Raw genomic sequence first — 18,346 nt, forward strand, 5'->3', positions numbered from 1 at the left:
AATTGAAACGAATGTTTTTGGTTATTTAATTGTTTATTCGAAACACCTGTACGAAACGATTAATGTAAGTGATTTATAAAAATTATTCAAACTCGTCATTAAGTTATTCTGTGCGGCATATAATCTAATCTGAACTTTTCATCTAAGATATTTGAAATCTTCGGTTTTTTACCTAGACCGTTTAGGACCCCATGCGGTTTTACGGAAAATCTTCAAAAATCGATTTGACACGGTACGTATTGAAAAAATAATTCTCACCAGATGTGACGCATTGCTACGGAATTTTTCAAAATCAAATAAAACTCAGCGAAGGTTAAGAATTTGTATTCTTAAAGTGTTTGAAATATTTGATAACAAAACAAATACCTTGTTACATTTTTTATTTGTTTTTATTGATTTATATGGCAATAACTTTTTGAGTTACCGAATACTACAGCATGTAATATATCTTTTAATAACATCGAGCAACCAGAAAAGATTTTTCTGATTTCAATTTTTATTTGTTTAGTATTAGATAAATGATAAAAAACTGAAGAATGGTTCTATCTTTTTTAATTACCTAATTCGAATGACCTAACCTCGAAGCACCTGCAGGAGACGATTAACATAAACGTCTCTTAATGGAAATTAATTCAACAACCCGTTAGTCTGCACAATCGCCAAAAGATGCAAAGTACCACTTAAAATTCTTCAAACCGAAGTAGAACGTAAATAGCTTACAATAAATGTATTTAATCTTTGTACTTAAAGTATCAGGTAACCCAAAAAGTTCATACCATTTTTAGGTTATTTTTCACTTACATTAGTTAGTTTCTATTGATTTAAACTGCATAAACTTTCTTGTCCACCTAATACTAAAATATAAAATATATTATACTATATATTGGTATTAGATAACGAAAAACATTTGTGATGTTTTAATCAATAGAAACAAATTAAAAAATAACCTCAAAATGATATGAACTTTCTTGATTATCAAATTCGAATTAACCTCGAAGCAAATATAAAAGACGATTAACGTAAAAGTCTCAATAGAAATTAAATCAACAACCCGTTATTAAAAACGATTACCGAAAGATAAAACCTACTATTTAAGAATCTTTACGAATCTTTAAAAAATTTTACGAGCATTAACAAATGTTATTATTCCCGTTAGAAATATTAAGAAACCAAGAAAATTCGTAACACTTCAAAGTTAGCTTATTATTTATCTTTTTTAACTAAAACATCAATAACTTTCTTGATTATTTGACATATCAAAAAATATAATATATTTCTTATTAATATCACGAAACCCGAAAAAATTCGTGTCCCTTTAAAATCAATCGAGACAAAGTAAAAAAATAACCTAAAAAAATAATATGAACTTTGTTGGTTATCACATTCGAATGACCTAACCTCGAAAGACTTGCAAGAACCGATTAACCAAAATGTCTTACAAGTGGAAATTGATTCAACAACTCGTTATTAAGAACAATCACTAAAATATACGATGCACTGCTAAAGAATCGGATGATTTTCTTATAGGGTTGATAAAGTGGGAAGGGGGACTAGGGGGACCAAATGGTGATTCGACGAAAACACGCAGGTTCGATGCGTGTTCATTATGCAGGATGAAAACGCGTATCGGCCGATAGGCTCTTCTCGAACTTGCTATTGCATTCCGCGCCTGGAGGATGACGAGGGCGACTCGATCGGCGGAAATTGCGATCGCTTAACGATCACCGCCTCGTCTCCGAAGGGCTGGACAATTTTAAAATCTCTTCCCGCCTTAAAACTCCACCCCATTCCTCTTTCTATCTCTCTTTTTTTTTCTCCCTTTTCATTTTGGGATACATTTTGGGGAACGGTACGTATCTACTACACACGGCGAATTCACAGCCCGCGGGTTCGATCAGTTTCTTAACGCGGCATGAAATTGCAGGCGCAAGGACTCGCTTGAATGTCTCGAAATTACAGTCACTCCTTCGAATTCCAACAACAATGATTGTCATTGCCGAAAACCGAACTATATGTTACCTTAACACATTGCGGATTCCAAACTTTTATTGGTTACCACTTTTTCATGTATGTTGGTACACCTGTATTGTTTTATTTTTATTTTTTATTGCTTATCATGATCAGTATATATTATATATTATCAGTTATTGGTAAGTTCTTTTGTGGTTTTGAAAGAAGTTCAATATCATTGTCTTATTATATATAATATATTAATATTCAGTGGTTTTTTTAGGTTACTTATGGTTTTGAAAGTAATTCAATGTCGTTGTGATTGTTAATACCTTGTGGTCACACATGTGAGACTTCGCACAATAATTAAAAAATTAAATCTTTTTTTTTTTTTTTTATTAAATAAAAGGATTACTATTGTTTTCTAATAAAATAATGAATTACGTTAACAAACATTTTTCATTTAACATTTTATAAATATTTAACAATTCCTCTTATTTCTAATAAATATATTTAACTCAGTAAAAGTATAGTGCACATAGATCTCTACTTTTAATATTTTATTGAAAAAAATAGTTACGAATTTGATATTTGACTTAACTTTTATTGTTGACCATACACAGTGAATATATATATATTTTTAGGTTATGTATGGTTTGAAAAAAAGTTCATAATCATTATTATGTTAAATATTTTATTTAAAAAAAAATAGATTTTTTCGTACCATATATTCGTTTTAAATACATATAATCACATTAGATTAAAAAAAAGACCATAAAACTGACGAATTTTGAATTTTTTTTCTACAAATGCTGAAATTAAAATTCTGAGTAATTCTGATGTTGATAAAAATTGTAATATATTGTAAAATATCTTACTAGATGAAAAATAACATAACAAAAAATGTATATTTTTAATCATTTAATATTTTTCCACATATAAATCTTCGTTATTATTCATAACAAAACAATATAAAAAATTGATTGAAGCAAAAATTAACGAAAAAACATTATTAACAATAAATTACAAATAATATACGAGATATATCGTCATACAACCTTCTCGTAAGAAATCTGATATATGATAAAAAAAAGAAAAAAAAAGAAAAAAAACTAGAAATGATGTAAACTATACTTTCGCTTATTCAACCATTCTTAGTACTATAGATCTAAAAAAAAATAAAATTTCTAGATTTCTCCTATTTATCTTTCATAATATCGTCGTATAAAAGATACGAATAAAATGAAATAAAAAAAAAATTCAAAATATACGATCGCAGAGATCGATATAAATCGGTACGAAATAGATCGCGATTTAGTTCACGTTCGTGCTCGTAGAAATCAGAAGTCTAACCTAAGAGAGAAGGCTCGTAGAAAGGCGGAGATCGAACATTTTCATATATTAGTTCGCGCGTGTAAGAAACGAAAATGAGCGACGATGACTACCTCGGCTATCGTTTCAAAGTAATTTTCGCAGGGGCAACCTATCAAACAACCAACCAACCGACCGAGAAACCGACAGACCGACAGACCTACTACTACCTGCTTGAATAAGTTTCGATCTGAAACTGGAAGGTATACTGCACACCAGAAAGAACACTATAGCTACTCTACACGTAGTATTTTACCTAGCAACGTTCTTATAGTAGTAGCAACTTATGGGATATGCGGTATCCTGAAATTATAGGTATCGATTCAACCAGAAAGAACAAGAGAAAGAGAGAGAGAGAGAGAATAAAAGAAAATAAATGTCTTCCATTTGTAGAGACGCCTGTTCCAACGATGCAACCAATACTTAGGTTTAAAAGTGTTACCTCTTTAACTACTTTGAAAGAAAAGGTTACTTTTTGAAAAATATTTTTTAACAAAAAAAAATATTTATAAACGCTGGTCAATCTTTTTACAACCCCGGCAGGTTTGTTTTTAATTTCTCTTTGGTTACGACTGTGAACTTGAGTTTCATGGTGATCGGTAACGTTTAAAGGGAAAATAGTTAATGTTAGTCGGTATTCCTTCTTTCCTAAGAACTCGAATTAACGATGAGTTCGAACATTTTAAAGTGCATCGAGAACATTGGAGCTTTGAGTTTGTACTTCGTGCCGACCTATAAAGTGTTCTTTAGAAAAGTAAGAAGAAAAAATTTCCCCCCCCATTGGTATGAAAGACGATAGAAGATGCATCAGGTAGTTTACTCGCGTATCGTTCTCAAAGTATCAAAGCCACGTGCCGAAAGATCCGAACGAAAGTTTTCTTCGTTGTCGCGTCTCTCATCGGTTTCATTATTCTACTCACGAGTTGGCATAATCTTTGGTGAGTTTTGTTCTTTCTAAAGGAAAGTGACATGGGACAGACTTGATAATATATTATATATATATTGTATCATTTCTAAGATCTTATATTTCATCTTTTTATCTCATTTTTTATGTTTTTTTTTTCTAACAGTTTTATAAAAGGTGTTATCTACAATTTGATTTATAATTCGTTGGATTTTAAAGAATGTAGGAATTTTTCAGTGATTTTTGTAGTAATTAAATTAATCAGAGAATCTTTTTCTTTTTTTTTTATTTAAATTATTTTGGTACTTTTATCGGTTCTTTAATTTGCATAAATTGAGAAATTTGATTTTGTATCTTTATGATCATTCTTATAGTGTTATTTTTATTTATAATTAAGTGGATTCTATATAATGTTGGAATTATTCCAACTTAGTGTTTAGAAATTAAATAATTACGAATTTTTCTTTTTAAATATGAATTATTTGGGTATTTACATCGCGTCTTGAATTTGCATAGATTCAGTGTATTTCTAGTATGAATTTATAACTTAATTATATTTCTTTAATAAAAGCTAAATATCTAATATGACACTTAATTTAGTTTAAATAGAATAAATAAATAAAAAACAGTTTCAGAACCAGAAAATTATTTTCAAAATTTTCACGCATGCATATACGATTGTAAAATATAATTATAAAAAATAATAATATCAATACACACAAGAAGTTAATATGTTTAATTCATTTTCACTTTACCTTTGTCTTATCGCAAACAAATCTATTGGGAATCGTACAACATGAAAAAACAAACAAAAAAAAAAGGTAGCAAAACGCTTATTCAAACGATCAGCAAGATACACGCTTACCAATTGACCCTAACATCCCACGAATTCATAATCAACCTTAAATAAAAGAAAAAGAAAAACATAAAAAGGGAACAAATCTTTAGGAAATAATCGAAACGTGTCCGAATTTACCACGAATTCGTAAATCTCTCACAATGCGTTAAGAATTCTGATCTGAATCGTTTTCGGGCCATCCTTTCCCCTTATTTCCTTTATTCTCTCCTTTATCCCTTTTTCTTCTCCATCTTTTTCCGCTGAGCCAGCCAGCCCCTTCACCCTTTTCCCCGTTCCACTTCCCGCCAATTCTCCAAACACCCCAAACAGCCCACACCATTTCTCCTCATCGCATTCGGAATTCAGTGAGGGACCGCCGCCGTGCGATTACCACCACAACACGGGGTGGAGAAAAAGAAGAATGAGAAGTGGAAGGAGTGGGGGGAGATGGTGGTGGGAGATGTGGCAGAAGGAGGGGGGAGGGGAGGGACCAATGGGGAAACAACGTCGGTGCTCGTCGGGTCAGATAAATCTACGTTGCGATCTGCACCCGGCAAAGTCGTTATCTCCCTATACCTACACCCAACACGTAAACACGAACACAGATGTACACATATATATATATATACACACATACAGAGACTTTTCAGTTTCAACGACAAACTCGCGCGACCGATCGACGATAGCACCGCTCGAACGCGCTATCCTTCGTCACCCTTTCTCTTTCTTTTTTTTACCTTCTGTCTTTCTCCCTGAGGTAAAGGAGGAACGGGGTTGGTTGGTTGGTTGGAGGATTTTTTTTTAAATTCTTTTTAAACACTTTTTTTTATGGTAAACACCGAGTAACACCAGGAATAAGAGAAAGAGAGTCTTAAAAATCGCGTATCCCTCTTTTGTTTACCCGTGAAATTGAAAATCGGTGCCTTTTGTTTTCCATCCTTTTGATGTGTCTTGTATTTCTTTTTTCTTTTTCGCGTACATCTGCTCCCGGTCAATTACCCTAACCCTTTTGCAATTTGAGATATGATTGATGATTAGGATTGGGAAGATGAAAAATGTTGTAAGAGGAAAAAATATGTGAGGGATGGGAGGGGGAAGGTTTGATCATAATCGTTAGTTGCTTTTATTCCATTTTTATTTTATTGAGTTGGATAAGTAATATCGGATTTATGTAAATGATCATCATCCGATATTAAAAACTGTACACTTTTATTTTTAATAAAAATATTGATATATATATTTCACATCAAAATTAAAAATCATTAAGAATTTAATCTCACAATTACCAATAGAATCAAATATATAAAAATATATAAAAAATTAGAAGAGTCAAACGTTCGCTATGTGTCACTACAAAAAATATAAATATTTAATAAATTATATTATTAATAATAATCGTAAAATTTATAATCTTACAATAAAATAAGAAATATTCAAAGAAAACGAGTAGAAAAAGAAACATAGAAAATTGATAAGACATACTATCCACCATTAATCTATGCATGATATATTTTAAATAAAATGTATAATAAAAATAATGATTTAAATTCACATGAATATCAATAATCACTTTGATAAAGTCAAAATGACTGACAAAAACTAAATTGAAAAATAAAGACAATAAACTGAAAGACATAAATCTTCATCATTGAACTACACGGAATATATTTTTATTAAAACATATTATTAAAAAATAATAACAATAATAATATACGTTAAGAGACGAAAAATGAAATCCATTAATAACCTAATTGATATAAAATGACTAGCAAAAAGATAATTGAAAAAAGAAAGACAGACAACTGAAAGGGAGTAAACGTTTCTTATCCGTCATTAATGAATCTCAGTCGTACATGTACAATATTTCGATTTTCTATCTTGCGTTAATCTTCACCTTACAAGATCGTATATCGTACATAGTTCAAAGGTTAATTATCAAACGCAAGCAACCAAGCAAGCAAGCAAGCAAGAGTAATAAACTTAAATTTAACTGTTGGAGAACTTCAGTGACTATAATTGTCGCTCAAAGGCTTTTAAACGTAACCGGTCGATCGTTAGATCGAATTAGAAAACTAAAATGAGTGGCATAGTTTGTTCGGTTAAATCATCGTCACAGATATATAATTGTAATACGTAAGAAACATTTCATTCATTCACATTTTCTCGAACATACATGAAACTGTTCATAAATTATTTATCGTTTGGAATATGCGATCGAGGCACCTGCGCGCGCGCGCTCGCGCGCGTTCACTGTTTCTACGTTTGCTAGTTATATTCGCTTCGGTTGGTGGTTTTTCAATTACCGTAAGAACCGGATTTCTGCATGATCACTGAGAAATATGCCAACCGGAAGAAGGACTTTCACTGGGAGACACGAAAACCTAACTAACGAGAAAATCGGTTTACCGATTCGAACTGACCGATTTTTAAACCGACTATAATTGTTCTTTTTTTTTTTTTATTTATTACCAACCGGATCAATAAACATCGAACGTTCTCAGTTTTTATTCGACCGGTGGAATAATTTTCTAGCAACTATTTTATGAATAAAATCGAATGTTATGCGAGTAAAGAAAAGTCAATTTTATAGACCTACATTTCTTGATGTTCGAAGTATGTTAGATATTTATTGAATGTATCTGTATATACGTATATATACAGGGTGATTCACGATAAAGAGAACATCTATATATATATATATTTTATTATATATTTTATTATATATTTTATTTTATTATATATATTATTATATATTTCATTTAAAAAAATGAAGTTTACTTTGTGTGTGTGTGTTTTTGAAATTTTTTTTAGAAAATGATCATCAGTATTATTACATTTGTCATTTAAAATAGTATAACTTCATTCTCAGAAGTATTTTTTTTATACCAAGTCAAATAACAGAGATATTCAGGTGTTCTCTTTATCGTGAATCATTCTGTATATGGACGTGGATCATAAAAATAAATCAGAGCGAGTAGAAAATGATCTGACAAGCCTGAGGTTAAAATAAAATGAAAGAAACAATAGAAATAAAAATATTTTGATCTCGAGAAAGCAATACGAGTAATTTGAGGCGAAATTGATTGTAGGTTGTTAATAATATTATTATAATATATAGGGTGTAATAAAAATATGTGAATCAAAAATACGAATGGTTCTTTTTACGTGTAGAGAAAATTTATAGGTTATGTAATATATAAGATTTAAAAATTAATTCGGTGGCATGATATTCAATTATTTATAACTCTAATTTTGAATGTAACTAATAGCTGGCTATTTTATAACGTTTAAGTACTTTCATTTATAGTTATGAAATGCTGGAAAATTAGTTAAAATAAAAACTATTAGTAATGAAGATGGTAAGACTTATTTATTTATTTTTAAAAGGCACCAAATTAATTTTTACACTTTATATTATATGTAAATATTAATCATCAAAATATCGAAGAAATAATGCGAGTAATTTGAACTGAAATTATTGTTGATTTTTAGAATTATTATTATATAGTGTATAAATAAAACATGTGCAATAAATTCGGGAATAGGTTTATCAGATGTAGACAAAAAAATAGATTGCATTAGCATGCATCTAGGAATTCTAAATTTCCGTGTAATAAAACTTTAAAGTATGATCTTATTTATAATTAATATACTCAAATTAATACTTGCATTTTTGTATGCTACATATTTTTATTAAAGTTTATATTATTTTTTACAACTCACCGTTCTTCTAACTCTCGTCTAAACGATGGATTGTCGACCACTTGTTTTAAAATGACTGAAACAGTATATATTACATTATTACAACAATATTATTTTGAGGTTATATTTTTCTTTTATTTATTATATAAAAAGTAAAAATACTAAAAAATAGTAGGACACACACAAGCATACAGTTTTATTCAAATCATTAAAACACAAATTATCTCGATTTATAATTAATAATACAACAATTAACTTTAACACGTTAAAATAGTGTTTTTTAATTAATAATAAAAAATTATATATACTTCAAATAATAAAGAATAAAATTTATATTCAAATAAGAAAACAATACATACGCAATGTTGTTTTACAATGACTGAAATAATAATTATTCGAATAAATAATTTTTATTTTGTTTGTAATAAAATTAGTAGTATTACAAATATATAATAGAAAATAAAATAATTTATTTTTTAATCGTTATATTTTATAATGAAAGAAATGATAATTTTGAAAAATCTGTAAAATAAATTTTATTTATCTTTTTTTTTTGGTTATTGTAATATTAACGATATTAAAAATAGTAACGAAAAACAAAAGAAAATAGTTTCGGTTTTTTCTCAAATATCTGTAAACTTAACAGATGTATTATAGTAATTATGGGTTGTTAATTTTATAGTAGCATTAACGGTTTTTGTACACGTACGACTACTCAACAATCTTGCATGTTCCCTAAACGTTATCATCGAAGTAAACAGGATATTTCACTCTATTACTATCGAAAGCTTTTGACCGAACGTCAGCTGTTGTAGTTCTCATAGGTATACACTAGAGAGAACCTAATTTCATGTTAGGAAATACAAGAGAAGGATAAATGTATGAAAAACAAATGATGAGTCACTAACTTAGTAATAGGAACACATGTGTTATATATTTGAACCCCCCCCCCCCATATAAAATGGAATATATTTCGTATTATAAATATGAATTAGTATTATAAAAGACAACATTTTATATAGAATTGGTTAATAAAAATATGTTAAAGATTTTAATAAAATATATTGAAATTTTAATAACAATAAATTAATACAATTCAAACAATTTAAACAAAATTACTATACATTGGTTAATACTTAAGATATACGAACGTATATATTATATAGTTGACCTTCATATAATACATATATATTTACGAATATATTTCGTATTATAAATATGAAGTAATATCATAAAAGACAATATTTTATATATAATTATTATAAAAAACTTTAATTATTTTAGCAAAAGATATTCGAATTATATTAATAAAAAATAAATGCAGTGCTGTGTTTATTTAAATCAAAATTAATTATTATCTATTAGTTAATATTACGTGAACCTTTAATGTATACAGGGTGTATACAGTATTTTTCAAATCATGGTTGCTTAACGTATGTATGGTACAAATAAAAATAAATTAATTATAATAAAAAGAAGAAAGAAATATAATAAAAATTTCTTTTCACATTTTTTTTTAAAAGTAAAATAACAAATAATGCTTATCATGAATAATCTACATACTTACTACCGTGCAAGATATAATACAACGTGTTATTATGACATGTACTGCAATCTGAGCAAATACTTTCAAACGAGCATTGCAATCTCTGATTGTACGTCTTACTATAGTGTTAACACAGTTGTTATATACTGTTAGGAAACATGTTGATACGAAAAAAACATCATTTCGAACGTTAACTACGATTTATATAACATCAGATAACATCAATCTATATTTTAGAAGTGAACATGTAATATTGAAATATTTCTTTTAAATCGTTTAAATATGTAATTTTGCTTTCAAGGTCATCTCAAAGTCTTTTCATTACAAAATTTTAAGTTCTTCGAATGAAAAAAAGTATACTGTATTAATTAAAAAACATCAATGATTTCGACGATTTAAAAAAATTACTTTGAAAAAATATAAAATTTATGTATCTTTGAATTTATTTCTTTGAACGATATTATCTAATTTCTATCATAACAAAAATTGTGATCATTGAGGATATTAAAAATGATCTAATTAAATAAAATTTTTCGTACTATTTACTCGTACGTGCAAGTTGCCTTCAAAAGTTAGGACAAAATTTATACTACGTATTACTGAAATAAAAAAAATGGAAAAAATGTTTATATAAATTTATTTCTGAAAATGCTTTATGCAAAAGATATATTCTATAAAAAATCAATATGATTTATTCTTATAGCTATAAAAATTATTCTAAAATTCCTCCCACTCTAAGAAAGCAGACTTCCATTGGACGAATAAGTAATTGCAGAACTCTTAAAAATATTCCAACTGTATTAGAAATAATAGTAAATGCATTTTAAATATAATACCAAAGTTCATCTTCAGTTTCAATCGTATTTTTATAAATCAACTCTTTCGCATTAAATCAAATGACATAGATGGCCAACTGACAATGAGTCATTTCAAATTATAGTACACGTATACGATTCTATACAACGATTTTTAACAGGAATTTAGCTAAATAAATTTATAAATGTTTACATATTTCGGATATTTGTTTATACGAACTTCTTACATCTATTTAATCTCAGTAAATACGTAATATTTGATCGTAATTTTTTTGGACACCCTGTATGCTTCAACGTAAGAGTATATACATATATTATAATATACGTGTAATCGAGTTTTTTTTTTTTTCTAAGGTAGCAACGTTAATTGGCAGTTATTTTCTATTTGTTGTTTAACAGTACCGTCGTACACGCAGTAAGCGCATACATATGCATGCTCGAGTAAACAGCTTCTCTGGAAATTCTCGGACACTCGGATTTACGAGATAGATCGACCCCTTATAACCCTAAGGAGTCAACGTTTGTATATACAAAGGATTTAACGTGACTTTGAATTTAACATTTATTGCGATACTAAAAATCTTCATTCGATTAAGGGGGGAAATACGTGTAAAACGATGTTTTCATTATGTAATTTTCATGAATTTTTTTAACGTATTAAAAATTTGTGTCATTTATTAATATCATAAGGTCATTTTACACATATATTTGAGAACATATTTCGAAATTTTTCAAGATTTATCTCGAAAACTAGCGGAGATATAAGCTTTCACGCATTTTAGGTTTCTATCCGACTGAGCAGTTTGTGTACATCTTGGAAGCCACAATTTTGATCAGAAATCAATTACAAAGAAAAATTACTTTTCTTATATGTGTATCTTCTATTTGAACCTCATTTTCCTAGAAAAAACGAACATTTGTATTTTTTAGAGTGGTGTGAACATAAAGCATGATTTTTTACTATTTTTTCATATATTGTTCATTATAAAAAAAATACTTTAAACAAAGATATCGCTTATGATTTAGGTTCAAATAGAGCGTAATTATATAAAGAAACTATATTCCAAATTTCAAAATGATTGGTTAAAAACTTTGTAAGCTAGAGTGTACACAAATCCGAAAAAAGTCGTTTTGAGAAAAACGCGTTTGAAAAAAGCTCGACCGTTCCGTATTACATGCCACGCGTTCCGACACTTGAACGACGGCCGCTCACTTATTCGTTTATAACTTTTGAACGGCTTGGATTTTTGACTTGAAATTTGATGACTATATTTTATAATAATTTTACAAGCGATTTATAAAAAAAAAAAAATTAAATTTTTTGAAGCCTCCACACGTATTTCTCCCCTTAATCGAAATTCAAGATTAGAGAAAAGTCATTTCTAATAAAAATATTAATAATAAAAGATATCCTAATCAGTTGAAATGTATATTTTGAGACAAGAATTACTTATTTTAAGACTAAAAGAATGAATCCTTCATCTGGCCAGGCCTGGGTCAGGGCTTTGAGTTTAAGACAATATTAGATTTATTAATTAAGATAAAAATGAATTGTTTGGCGCCGGTTAGGATTTCCCTAACAAATATATGAATAAAAATACCCAATCTATGAGTAATTTCGACTAACAGAAGGAAAGTGAGACAAATATAGGAGTTGAGTGATCCAATGTATTGCGAAATTTCAATAAAATAAAGATAACAAAAATTCAAGGACGTAACTTACGTGACTGGTGCAGAAAACACTGACCACTGATTCTATAATACACTGTTTTAATATAACAAAGTAAAATATACTTGTATTATTTGTCGAGTTCTTTGTCAAACATAAATAATATAGAAAAATAATATAATAGAATTGGTATAACAGAAAGTAATAAGTTGAAGTATTTACAATTAATAATATAATCAAATATATAATAATCGAAATTAAATTTGAATATATATATATATGTAATGTAATGTAATGTAATGTAAATTAACAAAATTAAATAATAATAATACGAATAGAAATCGAAAATTGATTGAAAATAGATTGATAAAGACTCTAATGACAAACAACTTGACGATAATACATCTAACAATTAATATGTGCCCATAATTATGAAAGTGTCAAAATAAAAAAAAAATAAGTTTATTAGTTACTTTACATCACATTATTTTCAACTAAATTATAATAATTCAATGTAATTTTCACGATATTGTCAAAAATGAACCGTTAGATAGTTTTTGTGTTATTTCAATATTATATAAAATTCATTTAATATCCAAATGTAATCCTTTAAATATCACGAAACAAGAAATGTATGACTTAAACCACTTTCATAACTATAGACACATATAACGTTTAGGTGAACAATGATAATAAGTTCGCGTGGTTTTGACTGAACCGAGCTATCAGACGGTAGATGGCAGAATGTCGATCTTTTCTTTCCTATCGAAGAGGTTTCTATCTTTGGCAACAATGTTCGACGTTGCCATCGCAATTATTTCCTAATTGACGAATTGCTTGCTCTCATTTCCTAGTTTTAACTTTATTAGCCTCTCCTAGTCGTCGGTTGACGAATTCGTTGTTGTCTAGGGGCTACGAACAGGCATTACCTACGACAACGTAGATATATAGTTAGTAATCTCATAATTATATTTTATAATGTCGAGTCGTGTGACTTTGAGAGGCGTCTCCTGACGGATTTTCCTGTCACTATGTTAATATTAGTGATAATGTGATCATATTATTATAATCATTATATATATAATTTGTGTATAATGAAAATGGTTAAGTTAGTATTTATTTACAGGGAGTTACAAAATTATTCATACACAAGTTTCCAAATATGTTTTAATTTCTTAAATAGTACTTCATTATTGTTCATTTTTATTGTTATTATTTATACGAAAATATAAACATTGACTAATATTAAATATATAGAGCGTAGCAAATATTTACAATATTTTCATTAGTTTTAATAATACAGATGTATATATTATTTTGTAAATAATGTAGATAAAATCGGAGAAATTATAATTCTATTCAAGATCATTTCCATGAACAAAGATGTTTATATTATTTTTGTAAATAAAAAAAGAAAAAGTTATGTTAACGGCGTTTTACCGTGGCTTATATTTTATTTTAAAATACTTAACAGATTTTTTTATATTTCTGAATACAAAGAATGTTTTATGGTAAATATTTAGGATCCCTCATTTGTTTAAATTATTTTCATTGTTTTTGATATTACAGAAATAATTACTTTTAGGATGAGATTGCATCTTTCGAATCGGAAGACATAATGACCAAGGAATTTTATAATTAAAATTACTTTTTTAAAAATCAAAGACCCTGATATTTTTTACGTTTTTAATAAGATTGTAGAAAGTTGTGTTTATAACATTCCAGCTGTTTTTTTTAATTAGTATTTAATAAATTATTTTTACATATTTCATTGTTGAATACAAACGATGTATTATAGTAGATATACAGGGTGTATCACTCTTTTTCAATATCTTTTTTATTTGTTTCTAATGCAGAAATATATATTAATCTTAAGAAAAAGTAGTATTTTTGCTATAAAAAAAATATAATTTTTTAAGAACTAGTAATTTCAAGATACACTATTTTGAAATACTCGGTATTTGTTTCTGCAAAAAACACGAGAAAAAGTTATATTATATATGTATCAGTTGCTTCAATAATAATACATGATTCATTTTTAATATTGTAAAATATAAATAAACTATAATAAAAAAATTTACAAGATAATTTATTTAAATAAATTATATTTTATATATTTTCATTGTACTTAATGATAAATGAATATATCTAAAAGCACATTTATACAGTTAGAAAAAACGAAATATGTTAGTCTAGAAAAAGACTATTTATAAAATATTTTTTAAATATGTCGTTATTACTTTCCTCTTTTTGGTTTTGAAGAACTGTCCTCAACACCATATCAGCACTGTTTATTATCTTTTTACAGACCCTGTTTTATTGTCTTTCTGGAATCAACAGCATTTGATATTCCAAGACAGTCACATATTCAACTATTAATTCCTATCCTACCGTTGCATAATAACTTTAGTAATCGCAAAGCAAATAGTTAAAAAAAAAATGGTCTTCACTCGCTTTATTTTCGGGCGAATGCTCTGTCCATCTGAGCTACCTAAGAACAACTTTTAGTCCAAATTATCGAACAATCCCATTCTTACCCTGGACCAACGCTATACATAAATACACAATATTCAACGAACTTGCAGTTATACACTAACTAAACTGTTATTAATGTATAAGCAACGAACGAAACTGTGTTTCTCATATATAACGTTAGTACCAGTGCAAAAATGGAACTATTAATAATTTGGAATTTAATTGTCTAGACTGGGACTCGAACCCAGGACCTTTCGCTTCCCAATCGAGCGCTCTACCACCTGAGCTATGAAGACATATTTACAAACAATGTATAATATCGTATATAATATGATTTATTAGATTTTTCAATAAATCAGTATTATTTTGTTTATATTTTTAGCAGTAACTAATAAAAAGTATCGGACGTATAGATCAGCCTAATAGTATATTTAAAATTTATCTAATTATATATATAATATATGATTAAAAATATAATAAAAAATAAATCTACATATATTCTTCCACCTAAACTCAATTTTTATAACAATATTTAGAAATATATCATATAAGTAATAATAGTAGAATCTCCACGAACTTATCTGTCAATCAAATTGTGCATGTATATTTTTTTTTATGATATTTAAGTGTACAACTAAAAATATAATAATAATTAAATATATATTTATTTGTATATATGAATTTTTAGATAAAACATAAATGTTCCAGTTTAATATCATATAATGTGGTTATAGGATATAGGAGAGAAATTTGCAATTGTTTAGACTCAGAAGTTGTGAGTTAGAGATGAAATTCTATAAAAGAAAAAAAATGGTCTTCACTCGCTTTATTTTTGGGCGAATGCTCTGTCCATCTGAGCTACCTAAGAACAACTTTTAGTCCAAATTATCGAACAATCCCATTCTTACACTGGACCAACGCTATACATAAATACACAATATTCAACGAACTTGCAGTTATACACTAACTAAACTGTTATTAATGTATAAGCAACGAACGAAACTGTGTTTCTCATATATAACGTACGTGCCAGTGATAAAATGGAACTATTAATAATTTGGAATTTAATTGTCTAGACTGGGACTCGAACCCAGGACCTTTCGCTTCCCAATCGAGCGCTCTACCACCTGAGCTATGAAGACATATTTACAAACAATGTATAATATCGTATATAATATGATTTATTAGATTTTTCAATAAATCAGTATTATTTTGTTTATATTTTTAGCAGTAACTAATAAAAAGTATCGGACGTATAGATCAGCCTAATAGTATATTTAAAATTTATCTAATATATATATAAATATATGATTAAAAATATAATAAAAAATAAATCTACATATATTCTTCCACCTAAACTCAATTTTTATAACAATATTTAGAAATATATCATATAAGTAATAATAGTAGAATCTCCACGAACTTATCTGTCAATCAAATTGTGCATGTATATTTTTTTTTATGATATTTAAGTGTACAACTAAAAATATAATAATAATTAAATATATATTTATTTGTATATATGAATTTTTAGATAAAACATAAATGTTCCAGTTTAATATCATATAATGTGGTTATAGGATATAGGAGAGAAATTTGCAATTGTTTAGACTCAGAAGTTGTTAGAGTTAGAGATGAAATTCTATAAAAGAAAAAAAAATGGTCTTCACTCGCTTTATTTTTGGGCGAATGCTCTGTGTCCATCTGAGCTACCTAAGAACAACTTTTAGTCCAAATTATCGAACAATCCCATTCTTACACTGGACCAACGCTATACATAAATACACAATATTCAACGAACTTGCAGTTATACACTAACTAAACTGTTATTAATGTATAAGCAACGAACGAAACTGTGTTTCTCATATATAACGTACGTGCCAGTGATAAAATGGAACTATTAATAATTTGGAATTTAATTGTCTAGACTGGGACTCGAACCCAGGACCTTTCGCTTCCCAATCGAGCGCTCTACCACCTGAGCTATGAAGACATATTTACAAACAATGTATAATATCGTATATAATATGATTTATTAGATTTTTCAATAAATCAGTATTATTTTGTTTATATTTTTAGCAGTAACTAATAAAAAGTATCGGACGTATAGATCAGCCTAATAGTATATTTAAAATTTATCTAATTATATATATAAATATGATTAAAAATATAATAAAAAATAAATCTACATATATTCTTCCACCTAAACTCAATTTTTATAACAATATTTAGAAATATATCATATAAGTAATAATAGTAGAATCTCCACGAACTTATCTGTCAATCAAATTGTGCATGTATATTTTTTTTTATGATATTTAAGTGTACAACTAAAAATATAATAATAATTAAATATATATTTATTTGTATATATGAATTTTTAGATAAAACATAAATGTTCCAGTTTAATATCATATAATGTGGTTATAGGATATAGGAGAGAAATTTGCAATTGTTTAGACTCAGAAGTTGTGAGTTAGAGATGAAATTCTATAAAAGAAAAAAAAATGGTCTTCACTCGCTTTATTTTTGGGCGAATGCTCTGTCCATCTGAGCTACCTAAGAACAACTTTTAGTCCAAATTATCGAACAATCCCATTCTTACACTGGACCAACGCTATACATAAATACACAATATTCAACGAACTTGCAGTTATACACTAACTAAACTGTTATTAATGTATAAGCAACGAACGAAACTGTGTTTCTCATATATAACGTACGTGCCGTGATAAAATGGAACTATTAATAATTTGGAATTTAATTGTCTAGACTGGGACTCGAACCCAGGACCTTTCGCTTCCCAATCGAGCGCTCTACCACCTGAGCTATGAAGACATATTTACAAACAATGTATAATATCGTATATAATATGATTTATTAGATTTTTCAATAAATCAGTATTATTTTGTTTATATTTTTAGCAGTAACTAATAAAAAGTATCGGACGTATAGATCAGCCTAATAGTATATTTAAAATTTATCTAATTATATATATAAATATATGATTAAAAATATAATAAAAAATAAATCTACATATATTCTTCCACCTAAACTCAATTTTTATAACAATATT

The 18,346-nt window shown here is 27.7% G+C and overlaps 4 non-coding genes across 4 annotated transcripts; all 4 read right to left on the reverse strand.

The window, feature by feature from the left end:
- Positions 1–15,493: 15,493 nt before the first annotated feature.
- Trnap-ggg lies at positions 15,494–15,566 on the reverse strand. Its single transcript has one exon. It is a non-coding gene; the product is annotated as a tRNA-Pro (tRNA).
- Positions 15,567–16,339: 773 nt separating this feature from the next.
- Positions 16,340–16,412, reverse strand: Trnap-ggg. Its single transcript has one exon. It is a non-coding gene; the product is annotated as a tRNA-Pro (tRNA).
- A 778-nt stretch (positions 16,413–17,190) lies between these two features.
- On the reverse strand, positions 17,191–17,263 carry Trnap-ggg. The gene has a single exon. It is a non-coding gene; the product is annotated as a tRNA-Pro (tRNA).
- Positions 17,264–18,035: 772 nt separating this feature from the next.
- Positions 18,036–18,108, reverse strand: Trnap-ggg. Its single transcript has one exon. It is a non-coding gene; the product is annotated as a tRNA-Pro (tRNA).
- Between the last annotated feature and the right edge of the window lie 238 nt (positions 18,109–18,346).

This window comes from Polistes fuscatus, unplaced genomic scaffold (assembly GCF_010416935.1).
Source record: "Polistes fuscatus isolate 324 unplaced genomic scaffold, CU_Pfus_HIC Scaffold18, whole genome shotgun sequence".
Classification (NCBI taxonomy): Eukaryota; Metazoa; Arthropoda; class Insecta; order Hymenoptera; family Vespidae; genus Polistes; species Polistes fuscatus.